The 20,722-nt window shown below is 33.7% G+C and overlaps 1 non-coding gene across 1 annotated transcript; it reads right to left on the reverse strand.

Annotated features, from left to right (window-relative positions):
• Positions 1 to 3,330: 3,330 nt before the first annotated feature.
• On the reverse strand, positions 3,331 to 3,402 carry TRNAK-CUU (transfer RNA lysine (anticodon CUU)). The gene has a single exon. It is a non-coding gene; the product is annotated as a tRNA-Lys (tRNA).
• Between the last annotated feature and the right edge of the window lie 17,320 nt (positions 3,403 to 20,722).

Raw genomic sequence — 20,722 nt, forward strand, 5'->3', positions numbered from 1 at the left:
AAACCGTGCTGACAAAACAGAAAATAAAGCGAATACAAGTGAAAAGAAGGAAACGAAAATACAAAAGTAGAAAATATGTTAAAACTGCGACATAAATGCTAATTAAGAAAACAGTGCGACAGAGGGATTAACATTGCGAAATGAATACAGAAAACGCTAACAAAACAAATAAGGCGAAAAAAGAAAGAAAGAAAGAAAAAAAACGCATCGAAATGACAGAAACGAAGGGATTTTCACGGAGGCGAAGACGAAAAACATCGGCGGGAAAGAAGGAAGAAGAGAAAATCATTTTTTATCGTTTCCTCTGCAGATTCCATCACGACTCGTTTCCTTCCAGGATAATAGATATGGCGAAGATAATCAAAACGGTATGATTAGAAGATGAAAAAACTGAAAGAATAATATGGAAGTATTAGAAAAAATGACGAAGAATTGAGTCAAAAAAACACAAAGATAATAAAGATCAGTAATAGCACTTGTGGAAGGGGAATAAGAATGAATGTGACTCTATCAACACCAGCAATGGCGATGACAGTATCAGCGATGATCTGGGTTGTGAGAAGCATCACCTTCGCGTGCACTGTGTCTACTCCATAACCGCTCGTTTATGTGAGCATGTGTGTGTGTGTTCGTTTGTGTGTGAGTGTGTGTATGTGGTTGTGTCTATGTGTGTACGTGTGTGTCTGTGCGTATGTCTAAATGTGAAAGAGAGTGGGTTCAGGGGGGTAGGTATTGATGTGTGCGTGTGTGTCTATGTGTATCTGTGTGCGTAAGAGGGTGGGTGGGTGGATAGACATTGGTGTGCGTGTGTGTGTGTGTGTATGTGTGCATCATGATACGATATCGATAATGGTTATATGGCGATGATGCGATGATGGTGATGATAATGGGTGGTGATGGTGATAAGCACAAGCATGACAATGATATCAAATATTATCTAAGATTGCCATCGTGATTCTCAAACGCGGAAAAAATAATTAACACGTCTTAATTTAGATCGTTGCTCCCATTTTTTCTTTCTTTCTTTCAGAGACCCCAATCATGCACCTCCAGACATGACCTCGATCCCAAAATGTTCTACAATCTATAGGCTTGTGGTAAATTATCATATTATCCTATTCATTTCATTGAATAAACATAAAAACAGTTCGATAAACAAAAATCCACAATTACGATTATATTTCATTTAGTTTCATGAGAATTAAGATTTTCTTTTCCTTTTAATTCGACTGCATTTGAAAGTCTTGTGTAATAATCAAGCCAACTTTAGTCATTAGCTCTTAATCAGTATGTGACTACGTATATACTGAAAATATTTCAAAATTGCGACCCCAGTGCTGGGAACAGCTGATTCAGACCATGAGCACAGATAAGTCCCTTATCAGTCAAAAGTCGCTGCCGTTATCGCAGTTCTTACATCGGGAAAGGTGGCTGACGAGCCGTCTAATCGTAAACCACGTTCTCTACTCGACTTCTGTTTCACGAATAGTCCTCTAGAAAATGAGATATTTTAGCGAAAACAAAACTATCCAGAATGAGAGCTTGTTTTGACGTATTTTTTATTGAATGAAGGCATGCACATTTTTAGTGAATAAATAGATATATAAACAGATAAATTTTCTGTCATCAACCTGTCTACCCGAGTTCCGTAATAGACAGAAATATGATTTACCCTTTTCCCGTTTCACAAGGGCTCTTTCGGGTCTTTATTATCAGTGTGTTCATTGCCTCATTTCTTCTGCTCGCCTTACCACTGTTGTGACGATTGTTGGCGTTATTGCCATTTTCGTCTTTATCCTTGGCGTCTTTCTTTTTCCTTATCTTTCTCTTTCTTCCTATCTGTCATCTCCATTTCCGTCTTTCTCTCACTTTTTGGCCTTTTTCCTCTGAAAGGAAACCGGGCTGCGGCTGCAAAGACACATGATAGATAGGTCTATTTATTTATCTATCTGATATCTCTCTCTGTCTATCTATTTATCTATATATCTACTCATTTATCTATTATCTAGCTGTTTGTATATCAATCTATTTATTCATTTAAGTTTATATATATATATATATATATATATATATATATATATATATATATATATATATATATATATATATAAATTTATCTGTTTGTCTATCTATCTACATGTTTGTTTATCTGTTTATCTATCTGTGTATTTTCTATATATATTTAACAATCTATCTTTCTATGTATTAGATAGATAGATGAAGAGGATAGATAAATGGAGGGAGATTGAGACAGAGAGATCAATATCTGTAAGCAGAGGTAGAGAGAAAGACATATGGAGAGAGAAAGAGGTTGTGTATATATGTTTATACTCTCTATCACACACACGCACACACACGTAAACCTCCGTGGTGTAGTGGAAAGCACGGTCGCCTTCGATCCCCGAGGGAGGTATTGGCGAATTAGTTTAGTATTTATTTCATCTGAATTTGCAGTGTCGTTAATAAAAAAAGACCTCTATCTCTCTCTCTCTCTCTCTCTCTCTCTCTCTCTCTTTCTCTCTCTCAGTATCCCTCTCCTCTCCCTTTCTCTCACTCTCTCTCCCTCCCTCTCTTCTCTCTCACTCTGTTTGTCTCTCTCTTTCTCTCTCTCCCCCCTTCTCTCTCTCTGTTTCTCATGATTATAATATATATATATATATATATATATATATATATATATATATATATATATATATATGTGTGTGTGTGTGTGTGTGTGTGTGTGTGTGTGTGTGTGTGTGTGTGTGTGTGTGTGTGTGTGTGTGTGTATGTATGTATGTATGCATATATGTATATATACAGTATATATATATATTTGTATGTATGTATGTATAAATCTAGGGACACACACATACACACACAAAGAAAAAAAACGAGAGAGGAAGGGAGGAGAGAAAGAGAGAGGGAGACAGTGAGGGGGGCGGGTGCGTGAGAGGAATTGGCGCGATTTTCGGCCAAATGCTTAGTTTTCTGTAGTTATAATTCTCTCAGTTTTTATATTTCTTCGTTTCCCTCATCGTCAATTTCAATTTTTATTCTTTCGTTTTCTTACGATTTTTTCTAATCCTTCTCTCAGTTTCTCAGTTTCTCATCATACTTTTTATCTTTCTTATCCTGGAAGGAAGCCAGTCCTGGCGGAATCTTTTTTTTTTCCCTTTCCTCTTACTTCTTTCTCGCCGATTTTTTGCGACTCCATGAAAATCCCTTCGTTTCTGTTAGAGAGAGAGAGGGAGACAGAGAGAAAAGGGGAGACGAGAGAGAGACAGAGAGAAAGAGATAGTCTTTTTATAATAATGACACTGCAAGCTAAGAAAAAAAACACCCTCTGACTGCCTCCATCGGGGATCGAACCCGAGCCTGTCGCGTAAGAGGCGACCATGCTTTCCACTACACCACGGAGGCTTACGTTTAGATACAAGAGAACTTTGAATGAATTTTGCGGTTTGCTTCAGCAATGCCACACCAGACCTTCTTGTATGTGCGTGTGTGTGTGTGTGAGAGAGAGAGAGAGAGTAAATAAATACATGAATGGCAAAATACATGCACTCTTTCTCTCTCCATATGTCTTCCATTCTCTATCCATCTACCTCTGCTTACATATTTATTTATCTTTGTCCGCATATAAATCTCTCCCTCCATTTATCTATCTTTCTCTTTATATATCTATCTGGTATATAGATAGATCAATGGTTCTATAGATAGATGGGAAAACAAATATACAGATAAACAGAAAAAACAAACAGATAAATAGATAGAGAAACTTATATAAATATATATATATATATATATATATATATATATATATATATATATATAGAGATAGAGAGAGAGAGAGAGAGAGAGAGAGAGAGAGAGAGAGAGATGTATAGAGATTGATAAATAGATAGATAGATGAATAGACAGATAAACAGATATATAGAAAGATAATTAAATGGATATATAGATGAATAGATAGATAGATAAATAAATAGACCTATCTATCATGTGTGCTTGCAGCCGCAGCCCGGTTTACTTTCAGAAGAGAAATGCATAAGTGAGAGAAAGACGGAAACGGAGATGATAGATGGAGAGGAAGAGAAAGATAAGGAAAAAGACGCGAAGGATAAAGAAAATGGCAATGACTCCAATAATCGTAATAACAGTGGTAAGGGCGATCAGAAGAAAGGAGGCAAATAAACACAATGATAATAAAGATCAGTAATAGCCCTTGTAAAATGGGAATAGGGGTAAATGTGACTATCAATGCCAGCAATTGAGATGACAGGATTAGCGATGATCTGAGTTGTGAGAAGCATCGCCTTTGCATGGCCCTGAAATGGCCATCTTCATCTATTACAGAATGATGTACCGTTTTCACTAGGAATTACCTCCTGGCTTTTGCCAAGGAAACTTTTTTCTTGTTTCCAGTTATTTGTCAATACTGATTGAAAGAACGTAACAGGGATGTTTAAGTTCTGCTTATATATTTTTGCTGACAAACTTCTCTCTCTCTCTCTCTTTATCTGTCTAACTATCTATCTATCCATCTCTATCTATCTCTATCTATCTTAACAATAGTTAACATGTCATTTTTTACCTGAATTCATTGGCACGCTTTATCACACACGTTTTATCACGCACACACACATACGGCCTATAGGTCGTATGTGTGTGTGTGTGTGTGTGTGTGTGTGTGTGTGTGTGTGTGTGTGTGTGTGTGTGTGTGTGTGTGTGTGTGTGTGTGTGTGTGTGTGTGTGTGTGTGTGTGTGTGTGTGTGTGTGTGTGTGTTTGATACGGTACTGATAATAGTGATAATAATGAGTAGTGAAGTTAAAGCGCAACAGCAAGTTTCAAATTGAATTGCCAGTTTGGTTTCCAAACGGAAAATAACTGGCCTTTCAGTCACTCGCACGGAAGCGCCCCCTTCAGTCGAAGTCGCTGCCGTCATCGCAGTTCTCGCATCGGAAAGGTGGCTGACGAGCCGTTCAATTATAGGCCAAGTTCTCCTCGCAAATATTTCTCTCCAAAATAAGCTATTTCAGCGAAAGCCAAACAATGTAGGATGGGAGCTTGTTTCAATGTCATACACTGTAAATGGAAAAATAGTGGAATTTTCATTGATTTCATGTGTCCACACGCACACGCATGTGACTGCCACCGGGGCGGCATATTTATTTCATTACCATTCTCTTCATTCTTTTTAAACTTTCTTATTTGTTAACATCGTTTTTCGCAAGTTTAGACGTGTTTAATTCCTGTTTTGTTAGAGCAGTTTCTTGTAATTATTTCATTTTTCAATCTCGCAAATTCATCGTATTTTGACGCATTATCTACTTTCACTTTTTATCACTAATCATAGGGTCGTTTCTCTTCATTTTGTTTGATTTTCTATCGCGGAGATAAGCGCCTCTGAGTGCTTCAGGTAATGAGCCATATTCTATACGCGACAGCTGTTTCAGACAATTAATCCTCGCAAATATTTCTCGCCAAAATAAGTTCTTTAGGTAAAATCCGAACACAGAATGAGGGCTTGTTTTTAATAGGAAAACATGGTGGATTTTTGACTGACCTTTCATGAGCTGCACATGGCCCACACGCACACACATAAAAATATTTACATGAACATAAATAAACGCATAGCAACCGGGGCGTTTTTGTTTTTATTACTATTATGCTCTTACTTCCTTCTTTTTAAACTTTATTATTTTTTAACGCCATTTCTCCTTTATCATGTTTTACTACAACGCATTTTTTTCTATTTTATATCGCAAGTTTAGACGCATGCTTTTGTTGTCCCTTTTCTTCGCCTATTTTATTTTAATAGCAAACTATTGTGGACTTTCTCTCGCACTTCTTTCTTAATTCGCATTTATATCGCGATTTTGACGCATTTTCCATGTTCGCTTTCTTCATTTTCACGTTTCTTTTTTTTCACTTTTCTTAGCTTTATTTTCTGTTTTGTTGTCGCATTCTGTATTTCTTTATTTCTGAATTTGACTTTCTTTCGCATTTTCTACTCTCCTTTATTTTATTTATTTATTATTATTATTATTACTGTGACGTTTCTCTTCATTTTTATCCGAATTTTTATCGCATTTCTGACGCGTTTTCTACTTTCACTTTTTCACACCTTACTTCATTTTTCTAGTTCTTGTTTTGTTCCTCTTCAATATTGTTATTGTTTCTTCACTTTTTTCCTTTACCTTTTCTGTTCGATTTTACATCACACACAAATTTATAGACATATTTACACATACATGAATGGAGATACGATTTCAGGGACATATTTATGTACACATATGCAGTTACACTGGGATGTACGTATATTTTACAAAGAAATATATCTTTTGACGTCCTACTGAAATATGAAAAAAAAGATTATTTTTATTAGCAGCTTGAGTTGTACATAGCCCACACGAACACACATAAATACAAACACATACATAAAAATACACAAGAGAGAAAAAACTGATTGCAACCGGCGGGCGTCTTGTAATTTTCGTGCCCGGGGCTTTTCATGTCTTTCAGCCCCGGGCGAGGTTGCAACCAGAGGGAGCACTTTTGGCTCCCTTTTGCAGATTCGAACTCGCGATCGCGGGTTTCGAATCTGGCGCCCTTACCCTCTCGGCCACGGTGTCGAGGGGCAAGAGAAAAGGGTTGGGAGAGGTATTTATGCAACATGTGTGTGTGTGTGTGTGTGGTTGTGTTTATGTGAGTGCATGTGTGTTCCTACAAAAACTACATTACGTGTTATCTAAGAAAAAACAAAAATAGAAACTCTCACTTAAAAAGAAAAAAAGTATATAAGCATTAATCGAAACCGAAAATCAACCAGACTGTAAAAGATCATTAGCCACTATCAAATCTGAATCTGTGCAATCCCAAACTTTGATATGAAGTTGCCAGTAGTTCTATATCCTTTTATCAGTGGAAATCAGCTTTCATCTCTGGAGCGTTTTTATTATTATTATTATTTTTACTATTATTATTATTTAATACTACGATCATCTCTAAAGTAGTTTCAGTGAACATTCCGTTTCAACGAGAAACAACAATTTCGTAGTTATTGTTCATTCGAATTCCTGTTAGACGAATTCTTGTTTTTATCATGAATTTCTTATAATTTTCAGTTCGCGTAATAGTTTTTACCCGACCGCAGTATGTTTTCAAAGGCAAATATAAATCAATATACAAATTTTGTAAAGAGCTATGAAATTATTTTTTACGAGTTTTTTAACATTTTACAAATTGTTAAAAGAATACTCGCTTTAAAAATCATCAAATTATTAATAGCGCAATATATCAAATAGTATCAATACAAAAGAAATATAAATCAAAGGAAATATAATGGTAATAATAATAACTTTGATGATGATGATAAAAAACAAAGATAATGATTATAATCATAAGGATAATGGTAAGAAAACAAATACAATAGTAATGAAAATATAATAACAATTTAAGTAATGGCAATTATGAAAATACCAATGATAATAATGGTAATAACAATAGTGCAATAGTCCATCAGTGCATGTCGATAATACGGCTCACGTATGCAACTAATTGACGAAGCTTCTGTGGTGTAATGGTTAGCGCGACGGTCTCTGAATTCGTAGACTCGGGTTCGATTCCCGGCGGAGACTACATTAAAATTTTTCTTTTAGTGTTGCTTTACTTCACATACAGACAAGGCTCCAATAAATAACGCAAATTCCAAAAAGGAATAAAAGGATGAAATGAAAAGGAAACACAAGATGATCAGCGGAATCGGGCTCTGAGGAGTAACGGTCGCTGACGATGACTTGCAAATTGTTTACCAGCGCCTGAGGGCCAAGGAATTTAAAATCTAAATTTATAATCTAAATATATTATCTAGTTTTATAATCTAAATTCATAACCTAAATTCATAATCTAAATTCGTCCTGTAGATTCGGGGGAAAGCACGTGTGAATCGCGGGAACAAGGCGAGGTTAAATTCACGCGGGGAAATGCACTAGTTATGTCGACGAGAAAAGAAATACGAAAATAAATCCTTGTCTCCGACGCCTTCACCTTCTCACGATTTTAAAGATCCTTTAATGACTTTCTTTCTCTCACGAAACTTCGAAGGAAATAATTTTGATCTTGACGATGAAGATGATAAGATCACAATGACCGAATATTTGATTTGTAAAAAGTAAAACTACAGAAGAAAACTACAAAGATTGAATTAAGTTGAAATACATGCGAGACAAAGGTGATTATGACAATAATGACAGTAACAATAATGATGATAATAAAAGTAATGATAATATTAATGATAGTGAAAATATAAATAATAATAATAGTAAAGGTAGATATGATAATAGAAACAATAATGACAATAATAATAATAATAATAATAATAATATTACTAATGATAATAATAATAATGATAATACTAATACTAATAATAATAATTATAATAATAATAGTAATAATAATAACAACAACAATAATAATGATAATAACAACAACAACAATAACAATAATAATAACAACAACAATAACAACAACAAACAACAAAGATAAAGTAATAAAGATAATAATGGCAATAATAGTAATAACGATAATGGCAACAAAATTATAACAATGATAATAATGACAAAGATAGTAATAATGATAATAATGATAATGATAGTAATAAGGATAATGGCAACAAAATTATAATTATAATAATGATGATGGCGATGATAATAATAATGATAATGCATACTAACTCAAATAACAATAATGATAATAAAAATGATAATGGTAATAATAATAATGACAACAACAATAAAGACAGCAACAATAAAGAGCAACAAGAAGTATGATCAACTACAAAAAGGATAATAACGATAACATTAACAGTAGTAACAAGGATAACAGTAGTAATAGCAATTTGTAAACTGCCTCGCATGCGAAAAAAAGGAAAAATCCTGACACTGAGAGAGACATAGAGACGAGCGAGCGAGCAAGAGAGAGAGAGAGAGAGAGAGAGAGAGAGAGAGAGAGAGAGAGAGAGAGAGAGAGAGAGAGAGAGAGAGAGAGAGAGAGAGAGAGAGAGAGAGAAAAGCAAAGATCCGTTTTGATGCTTAATGCCTGAAACGAAGAAATGTGCTCGGCACCAAAGGCCATAAAGCTCCATAATAAGGTATTGAGTCGGAAAGGGAAAAGGGAATTAAAGATTAGGATAAAATGTGTTCGATGTCAGAGATTAGAGAGCATTTGAGGATAGTGTGGCAGTGAAAAGGGAAAGAGGGAGTAAGTGAACCAGAGCAGAGATTAGTAGAAAATGGAGGGTTAAGGGAGTAGGGCGATTGAGTGAATTGCAGTGTATGTCACTGGGGAAGGAATAGGAGCAATGTTCAAGGAAAACAGAGATGGTTGTTGGAAAAGTAGAAGAAGAATCCGGGGAGAGGTGGGGGGGGGGGGTTAGATGTCAAAGATTAGTTACAGGAAAGTATGGCATCGAGAAGGAAAGAGAAGGAAGCAGATGAAGTCGAGCAGGGATTAGTAGAATGAGAAAGGCGGTAGACGCTTAACCTTTCCCATTTTACTATTCTCATTTTTATTATTATTGTTTTTACCATTATCATCATTGTTATTATCATAATGATTATATATTTGTCGTTATTATTATTACCATCATCACGGCCATTGTTGTTTTTATTATCATTAGTATTACTATCATTATTATTAGCATTATTACTATTATCATCATTTTCTTTATTATTTCTACCATTATTATCGTTACCATTATTGTTATCATTATTAATATCATTGTCTTTATTGTTCTTATCATTATTGTTATTATCATTATTATCATTTGTCAGTTGCTTTAATTTTCTCTTTGTCTATCTTTCTGTATTCTAATCTCTCTATACATCTTTTTATCTTCTTTGTTCTATCTCTTAGCCTTATCAGTGATTAATTAACAGTATATTATTAAAGAGAAAAAATTCATATAAAACGCAGAGTTTCGATCCACGGTCCTCCGGGTTATGAGCCCGGCGCGCTTCCACTGCGCCACCCTGCAAACTTGAAGTGAGTTGAGAAAGATGGACTTATAAAGCAGAAATCATCATAATCATTATTCTTTAGATTCTCTGCCCTTAGCATCATGTTTATTGTTTAATCATCCTTCTTTTTCACTTTAAATTTTCTGATGGTCATGATGGTCATTATCAGTATAATCATAATCATATGCTATCATTATCATCATCATCATTAGCATTATTTTCATCATTACTCTTATAATTATCATTATTTTCATTATTTTCATACAGGTCTCTTATGTAACCTTGTTACTTTCTTTTCATATTTCTTCTGTGTCTTTTATTTTTCTTTTTCATCATAGTTTCTTACGCCTTTGATTCTTACCTGCGGGGAGGCTGTATTTTTGTTTTATTGTGAGATTTGAATGTTATTTGATCGCGGCTGATTGGGGAAAGAAATTACGAGAAGCTGTTTATAGCCAGGTATTAATAGACAGAGAGAAAGAAGGGGGAAATAACGAAGAAAACAAGACAAAAACAGATATACAGTATAGGCCTATGTGAAAAGGAAAAAGGAAACGAAACGAGAATTCAGAGATTATCGCTCAAGGCAGGAAATCAGAGAGAAAATGGGGAAACGGGGAAAGAGGAATGAACAGAAATATCAAATAGATGATAAGGGAAAATGTCAGAAAGACAAAGAGGAAAAGAAAAGAAAACAAAACAAAAATTATGAAAAAGGGATTAAAAACTGGGAGAGATTAGAAGGATTAAACAGAGAAAATGGAAATCAAGAATGTAATTAAGAAATGAGAAAAGGGCAAGACCATCAGAAGGCGAGTGATTAAGAAAGGAAGAAAGGAGAGAGGAAGAGCGAAGAAAAGCATTTAAAGAGAGATTTCCCTCTTCTCCTTTTCTTATCTATTTTTTCCTTTTATTAACTTTTCAACACTTCCCTTCTCGCGGTCCGAGATGGGCAGCGCAGAGGATCATCATCATCATTATTTTCATTGCTATTATTATCATTATTACCATCATTAAGATTGTGATTATCAATATTATAGTTATCATCATAATCATTACTATTTCCATTATCATTATTACTATCATTATTATTATAAATTTATCCTTATCATAATTATTATCATTATTACAACTATTATTATTATTGTTATTATTATTATTATTATTATTATTATTATTATTATTATTATTATTATTATTATTATTATTATTATTATCATCATCATCATCATTATTACTATCATTGCTTTTTATACAGTTTTCATATAACAACATTGTTTTTATATAGTTTTTTACCATAGTCCTCATCATTATTAATATTCTTATCTATATCATCATCATCATTAACATTATTATGAACTTCATCATTATTATTATCTTCATTCTTATCATCATTTTGATTTTTGTTTTCATTATTTTTATTGTTGTTATTAATCATATTATTGTTTTTATCATGAATATGATCATCATCTTTATTACCCTTTTATTATAATTATAATTATTGTTATTATCATCTTTATTATTATTATTATTATCATTAGTAGTAGTAGTAATAGTACCATTATTATTATTATCATCATCATCATTTTTATCATTCTTACCATTATCGTTATTATTATTATTATCAACATTAACTTTATCATTATTGTTATCATGAAGCATATGATATATAAAGATGTCAGAGAATGAGAGATGGAGAGAGAGAGAGAGAGAGAGAGAGAGAGAGAGAGAGAGAGAGAGAGAGAGAGAGAGAGAGAGAGAGAGAGAGAGAGAGAGAGAGAGAGAGAGAGAGAGAGAGAGAGTGAGACAGACAGACAGACAGAATGATAAACAACCCTGTATTTCAAACAAAACTGAGTAGAGAAAAGCGAAAACGGAATGAAGGATTTGAATAAAGCGAATGAAGAACAGCAATCATCGTAGAAGATTAACAAAGCCTTCCTTTCCTAATCCAAGTCTTCTCATTGGCTTGCGTTCAGCCAATCAGCTCTCGCGACAAAGGCCCAACTGAAGCCTGAGAAAAATCATTCTGAAACATTTACGTATGAAGTTAACAGGAAATCATAATGAAATGATGATAATGATGATAATAGAGATATATTGATAATCACAACGATTATAATAATAGTAATAATAATAATAATATAAACAAAAAGAATAATAACAGCAATGATGATAATGATAATGATAATGATAATAATGATGATCTTAATAACGATGAGGATAATGGTGATGTTAACTATAATGATGCTGACAATAATAATAATGATAATGATAACGAGAGCAAGAAAGCAGTAATGATAATAACAGTGATAATGATAATGATGATAATGATAATAGTAAAAACAATAATAATAATAACAAAATATTAATGATGATAATAACCAAAATAATAATGATAATGAAAACGATAACTAATAATAATGATAACAATATTTATAATAACAATAATTATATTAACGATAATGATGATAGTAATAATGATAATAATAGGAATAATAATAACAATGATAATTATAATGATAATAATATTGGTGATAATGATAATGATAATGGTATTGATGATAATGATAATAATAATGATAATGATAAAAAGGATAATGATAATAATAACAACAGTAACAATAATGATGACAGATAATGATGGAAAAAATTAAAATGATGGTGTTTATGATAACGATAATAATAACGATAATAGAATAATAGGAATGATAATAACAATTTGCACACGGCCCGCACGCACTCACATAAGCACAATCGCATACACACCTAAATACATAACGGGGGAAATTATATTGTACCCGGGGGGGGGGGGCTCGTTCTTTTTTTTTCTTCTTCTTTCTTTTATTTTTTCCGGACGGGCGCTTTCCATGTCTTTCAGTCTGGCAATCCTCTTTTACACTTTTTATCATCATTATGCTAGTGTTTATTACGATCACCACCCATTATTATCACCACTTTTGTCGAATCATCATTGTCATATAATCATCATCGGTTACGTATCATCTCAATCACACACACACACACACACACACACACACACACACACACACACACACACACACACACACACACACACACACACACACACACACACACACACGCACACACATGTTGCATAAATACCTCTCCCAACCTGTGATAATTACTACCATTATCATTATCATTATTTTTTATTATCATTATTATCATTATTAATTTGATTTCTATCATTATTATCATCATTATCGTTTTCATTACTTTTATCATCATTGCTGTCATTATTATTGCTATTGTTATTTTTATTATTAACATCATAAATATTATCATTATTCCCCATATTCACACAAATGCGTAGCAGGGGAAAAGATATTGCAACCAGGGGGCATAAATGTTGCATAAATACCTCTCCCAACCCTTTCCTTCTGCCCCTCGTCACCGTGGCCGAGAGGGTAAGGGCGCCAGATTCGAAACCCGCGATCGCGAGTTCGAATCTGCAAAAGGGAGCCAAAAGTGCTCCCTCTGGTTGCAACCTCGCCCGGGGCTGAAAGACATGGAAAGCCCCGGGCACAAAAATTACAAGACGCCCGCCGGTTGCAATCAGTTTTTCCCTTTTGTGTGTTTTTGTGTGTGTAGGACAGCAAAACAAGCCTTATCTGTCCTATGTGAAATATACGTATATAAGATTCAAAAGCGCGATATAAATTCGAACTATGAAGAGAAACGTCCCAATAAATAGAAAAAAATAAAAGAAAAAATCGTCGAAATCCAATAATTATGCGAAAGAAAAAAAAATGCGAAACAAAAATACAGAAAACCGTGCTGACAAAACAGAAAATAAAGCGAATACAAGTGAAAAGAAGGAAACGTGTTAAATGCGAAAATACGAAAGTAGAAAATATGTTAAAACTGCGACATAAATGGTAATTAAGAAAACAGTGCGAGAGAGAGATTAACATTGCGAAATGAATACAGAAAACGCTAACAAAACAAATAAGGCGAAAAAAGGGAGAAAAAACATGCATCGAAATGACAGAAACGAAGGGATTTTCACGGAGGCGAAGACGAAAACATCGGCGGGAAAGAAGGAAGAGGAGAAAATCATTTTTTATCGTTTCCTCTGCAGATTCCATCACGACTCGTTTCCTTGCAGGATAATAGATATGGCGAAGATAATCAAAACAGTATGATGAAAAGATGAAGAAACTGAGAGGTTAATTTAGAAGGATTAGAAAAAAAAATCGAACGGAAAAGGAAGAGCCGAAAAATAAAAAATGACGATGAGGGAAACGAAGGAATATAAAAAGTGAGAGAAATATGGGAAAAAGCGCCAATTCCTCCGAGCATCTCAAGGAGGCGGACGACGGCCGGAACACTGACCCCCCCCCCCGTCTCTCTCTCTCTTCTCCCTTCCTCTCTCGTTTTTTGTTTTCTTTTTATAGCTCTTCGCTAATGTTCATTTACTTTTACTATGGTTATATTTTTGCTTTCATCAAATGACTTCGTTGTTCTGGGTCCCTAGATTTATATATATATATATATATATATATATATATATATATATATATATATATATATATATATATATATATATATATATATATATATATATATAGATAGATAGATAGATAGATAGATAGATAGATAGATAGATAGATAGATAGATAGATAGATAGATAAACAGATAAACAGATAAATAAATAGACAAACAGATATATAAATATACATAGATAAACATAGATAGATAGATAGACAGAAAGATGAATAGACAGATAAACAGATATACAGAAATGTTGATAGATAAATAGATATATAGAGGTATAGATAGATAAATAGATATATAGATGAATAGACAGAGAGATAGAAATAGATACAGATTGATAGCCAGACATCTAGATAGAGATAGATAAATTAACAAATAGATAGAAAGAGATATCAAATAGATAGAAAGAGCCTATCTATCATGTGTGTTTGCAGCCGCAGCCCAGTTTACTTTCAGAAGGAAAGGCATAAAAGTGAGAGAAAGACGGAAACGGAGATGATAGATGCAAAGGAAGAGAAAGGTAAGGAAACATAAAGACGCGAAGGATAAACACGAAAATGACAATAACGGCAATTATCATAATAACAGTGGTAAGGGCGATCAGAGAAATGAGGCAAATAAACACATTGGTAATAAAGATCAGTAATAGCAGTTCTAAAATGGGAATTGGGGTAAATGTGACTCTATCAACACCAGCAATTGTGATGACAGTATTAGCGATGATCTAAGTTGTGAGCCGCATCACCTTCGCATGCCCTTGAAATCGCTATCTTTATCTACTACATAACTCCATTCTTTCGTGTGTGTTATTCGTTACTATATTGTATCTTTTCTATTGCATATCGCAACTTTTGACAATTTTTTTCACTTTTCTTCGTACTTCTTTCTGTTTTTCTAGCGCACTATTCTACATTTATTTATTTCGCATTTTTGTTCTTTCCCAGGTTTTAATTTGCATATTTATCGCACTTTCTACTTTCACTTTGTTCTTATTTTCTTTATATTTACTTTCTCCCCTTTATTTTCAGTTTTGTTTGCTCAGTTTTCTGTATTTATTTAATTTGTAATGTTTCAAGCTTTCGCATATTTATCGCATTTTCTGATTTCACTTTTCTAATTATAGGGTCATCTCAATTTAGATCGTTGGTTCCGTTCTTTTCTTTCAGAGACCCCAGTCATGCCCCTCCAGACATGACCTCGACCCCAATTTGTTCTACAAAGTATAGGCTTAGAGTAAATTATCATATTAGGCGTGTGTGTGTATGTCTATGCGTGTCTGTGTGTCTATGTGTGTGCGTGTGTGTCTGTGTGTATGTCTATGTGTGTAAGAGATGGGGAGAGATTTCATTCGCCTTTATTTTCTAATTATTGTGACGTTTCTTTTCGTTTTTCTTATTCGAATTTTTATAGCACTTTTGAAACATTTTCTACTTTCACTTTTTGTCATTTTCACACCTTACTTTAGTATTCTAGTTTTTGTTTTATTCCGCTTCAATATTGTTATTGTTTCTTCGCTTATTTCCTTTCCCTTTCCTGTTCGATTTTATTTTTCACACACAAATTTATAGACATATTTACACATACATGAATGGAGATAGAATTTCAGAGACATATTAATGTCCACATATGTAATTACACGAATATCTTCTTTTGACGCCTTACACTGAAATAAGAAAAAAATGTGGAATTATTATTAACAATATGAGTTGCACATGGCCCACACGAGCACACAGAAGTACAAACACACACACACAAAAGGGAAAAACTGATTGCAACCGGCGGGCGTCTTGTAATTTTTGTGCCCGGGGCTTTTCATGTCTTTCAGCCCCGGGCGAGGTTGCAACCAGAGGGAGCACTTTTGGCTCCCTTTTGCAGATTCGAACTCGCGATCGCGGGTTTCGAATCTGGCGCCCTTACCCTCTCGGCCACGGTGTCGAGGGGCAACAGGAAAGGGTTGGGAGAGGGTTTTATGCAACATGTTCGTTCGTGTTCATTTGTGTGTGTGATACCAATGATGGTTTTATGACGACGATGATTCGATAAAGATGGTGATAATAATGGTTGGTGATGGCAATAAGCACAAGAATCATAATAAGAAATGTTATATAAGAATGCCAGCCTGATTTTCAACCATGGAAAAGAAACAATTGGCACGACTTTATCATTATCACGTTAGTGCTTATTCCCATCACCACCCATTATTTTCACCATCATCGTTGCATCATCGACATATAATCATCATTGGTATCACACATACACACTAGCAAATAATTATAAAAATTCTTATCACTTCTTTTTTATCCGTTCTTTCCTATTTCAGTGTAGGACGTCCAAACAAGCCATATCTCTCCTATGTAAAGTATTCGTATATTCCAATGAATCGAGTAATTGTATGTGTACATTAATATGTCTGTGAAATTCAGTGTCCATTAATGTATGTGTATATCTTAAGTTAATCAATATTCGAACAGATATGACAACCAAAATAAGCGACGAAACAGAAAATAGAAGAAGAGGAACAACCTAAAAGATAAAGAATGCGGGAAGATGAGAAAAAGCGAAAGCAGAAAATGCGTCAAATGTGCGATAAAAGTTGAAAGGAAAATGAAGAGAATCGACCCTGTCATTAGAATATGAAGGAAAATGAGAAAAAGTGAAAGTAAACTATGCGTCAAATGTGCTATAGATATGCGAGAGAGAAAATGGGAAACAAATAGGTATGGCAAACAGAAAATAGAGCGAAGAAAAGAGAAACGTGTGTAAATGAGAAGATTCGAAAGAAGAAAACGCGTCTAGAGTGCGATGAAATTGCACATTAAGAAAAACGCTGCGAAAGAGAAATAAGAATTGCGAAATAAATACGAAATAGGCAAAGGAAAGTGAAAGCGTCAAATCTTATAAGATGGAAGAAATGCAATAGAGGAAAACTTTAAAAGAAAGGAGAAATGTTAACAAATAGGAAAGTATAAAATGTACAATATGGTTTAATAATAATAGTAATAATAATAATGATAATAATAATAATAATAATAATAATAATAATAATAATAATAATAATAATAATAATAATAATAATAATAATAATAATAATAATAATGATAATGATAATGATAATGATAATGATAATGATAATAATAATAATAATAATAATTAGAAAAAAGCCGCCCTGGCTGCAAAAAATTTTCCTCTGCTATGTATATGAGTGTGCATGCTTTCATTCAATGAAAATTACTTCATATTTTCGTGTTTCAGTTTAGGACGTCAAAACAAGCTCTCATTCTGGATCGTTTTGTTTTCGCTAAAATATGATATTTTGGAGAGGATTCTTCGTGAAGCAGCAGTCAGGGAGAGAACGCGGTTCATGATCAGACGGCTCGTCAGCCACCTTTCCCGAGGCAAGAACTGCGATAACGGCAGCGACTTTTGACTGATAAGGGACTCATCTGTGCTCATGGTCTGAATCAGCTGTTCCCAGCACTGGGGTCGCAATTTTGAAATATTTTCAGTATATACGTATTGAGTATATACGCATACTGATTAAGAGCTAATGACTAAAGTTGGCTTGATTATTACACAAGACTCAAATGCAGTCAAATTGAAAGGAAAAGAAAATCTTAATTCACATAAAACTAAATGAAATATAATCGTGATTGTGGATTTTTGTTTATCGAACTGTTTTTATGTTTATTCAATGAAATGAATAGGATAATATGATAATTTACCGCAAGCCTATAGATTGTAGATTTTGGGATCGAGGTCATGTCTGGAGGTGCATGATTGGGGTCTCTGAAAGAAAAAAAGAAAAAAGGGAGCAACGATCTAAATTAAGACGTGTTAATTATTTTTTCCGCGTTTGAGAATCACGATGGCAATCTTTGATAATATTTGATATCATTGTCATGTCATTATCATCACCATCATCGAATCATCGCCATATAACCATTATCGATATCGTATCATGATGCACACATACACACACACACACACACGCACACCAATGTCTATCCACCCACCCACCCTCTTACGCACACAGATACACATAGACACACACGCACACACAAACACACACCAATACCTACCCCACTCAACCCACTCTCTTTCACACTTAAACACATTTAGACATACACACAGACACACACGTACACACATAGACACAACCACATACACACACTCACACACAAACGAACACACATACACATGCTCACATAAACGAGCGGTTATGGAGTAGACACAGTGCACGCGAAGGTGATGCTTCTCACAACCCAGATCATCGCTGATACTGTCATCGCCATTGCTGGTGTTGATAGAGTCACATTCATTCTTATTCCCCTTTTTACAAGTGCTATTACTGATCTTTATTATCTTTGTGTTTTTTTGACTCAATTCTTCGTCATTTTTTCTAATACTTCCATATTATTCTTTCAGTTTTTTCATCTTCTAATCATACCGTTTTGATTATCTTCGCCATATCTATTATCCTGGAAGGAAACGATTCGTGATGGAATCTACAGAGAAAACGATAAAATATGATGTCGGAATAGCGAGTTTTTCTCTCCTCTTCCTTCTCTCCCGCCGATGTTTTCGTCTTCGCCTCCGTGAAAATCCTTCGTTTCTGTCATTTCGATGCGTTTTTTTCTTTTTTTTTCCCCTTTTTCGCCTTATTTGTTTTGTTAGCGTTTTCTGTATTCATTTCGCAATGTTAATCTCTCTCTCGCACTGTTTTCTTAATTAGCATTTATGTCGCAGTTTTAACATATTTTCTACTTTTGTATTTTCGTTTCCTTCTTTTCACTTGTATTCGCTTTATTTTCTGTTTTGTCAGCACGGTTTTCTGTATTTTTGTTTCGCTTTTTTTTTTCTTTCGCATAATTATTGGATTTCGACGATTTTTTTCCTTTATTTTTCTCTATTTATTGGGACGTTTCTCTTCATAGTTCGAATTTATATTATATAATAATAATAATAATAATAATAATAATAATAATAATAATAATAATAATAATAATAATAATAATAATAATAACAATGATAATGATAATAATACTCGTAACAATGATAATAATTATGATAATGAGAAATTTATAATAATAATGATAGTAATAATGGTAATAATAGAAAGAGTAATGATAATGATGATAACTATAAATTTGATAATAATCATAATGATGATAATCACAATCATAATGATAGTAATAATGATAATGATAGCAATAAAAATAACAACGATAATAATGATCCTCTGCGCTGCCCATCTCGGACCGCGAGAAGGGAAGTGTTGAAAAGTCTTCGTTAATAAAAGGAAAAATAGATAAGAAAAAGAGAAAAGGGAAATCTCTCTTTAAATGCTTTTCTTCGCTCTTCCTCTCGCCTTTCTTCCTTAATCCCTCGTCTTCTGATGGTCTTGCCCTTTTCTCATTTCTTAATTACATTCTTGATTTCCATTTTCTCTGTTTATTCTTTCTAATCTATCTCAGTTCTTTAACCCCTTTGTTCATCATTTTTGTTTTGTTTTCTTTTCTTTTCCTTTTTGTCTTTCTGACATTTTCCCTTATCATCTATTTGATATCTTTGCTAATTCCTCTCTCCCCGTTTCCCCATTTTCTCTCTGATTTCCTGCCTTGACCGATAATCTCTGAATTCTCGTTTCCTTTTCCTTTTCCTTTTCACATAGGCCTATGCTGTATAACTGTTTTTGTCTTGTTTTCTTCGTTATTTCCCCCCTCCTTCTCTCTGTGTATCAATACCTGGCTATAAACAGCTTCTCGTAATTTCTTTCCCCAATCAGCCGCGATCAAATAGCATTCAAATCTCATAATAAAACAAAAAATACAGCCTCCCCGCAGGTAAGAATCAAAGGCGTAAGAAACTATGTTGAATGCGCAAATGATGAAAAGGGAAAGGAAAGACAAAGAAGAAATATGAAAAGAAAGTAACAACGTTACATAAGAGGCCTATATGAAAATAATGAAAATAATGATAATTATAATAGTAATGATGAAAATAATGCCAATGATAATAATAATAATGATAACAATAGATAATGATTATACTGATAATGACCATCATGATGATAATAATAACAATGATGATTTTAATCATGATAATGATAATGGTGATATAGATAGTACTGAAATTAATGATGATACTAATAACAACGATAGTAGTAATGATAGCAATAATGCAATAGCAATAATGAAA

Source organism: Penaeus vannamei, chromosome 11 (assembly GCF_042767895.1).
Source record: "Penaeus vannamei isolate JL-2024 chromosome 11, ASM4276789v1, whole genome shotgun sequence".
NCBI lineage: Eukaryota > Metazoa > Arthropoda > Malacostraca > Decapoda > Penaeidae > Penaeus > Penaeus vannamei.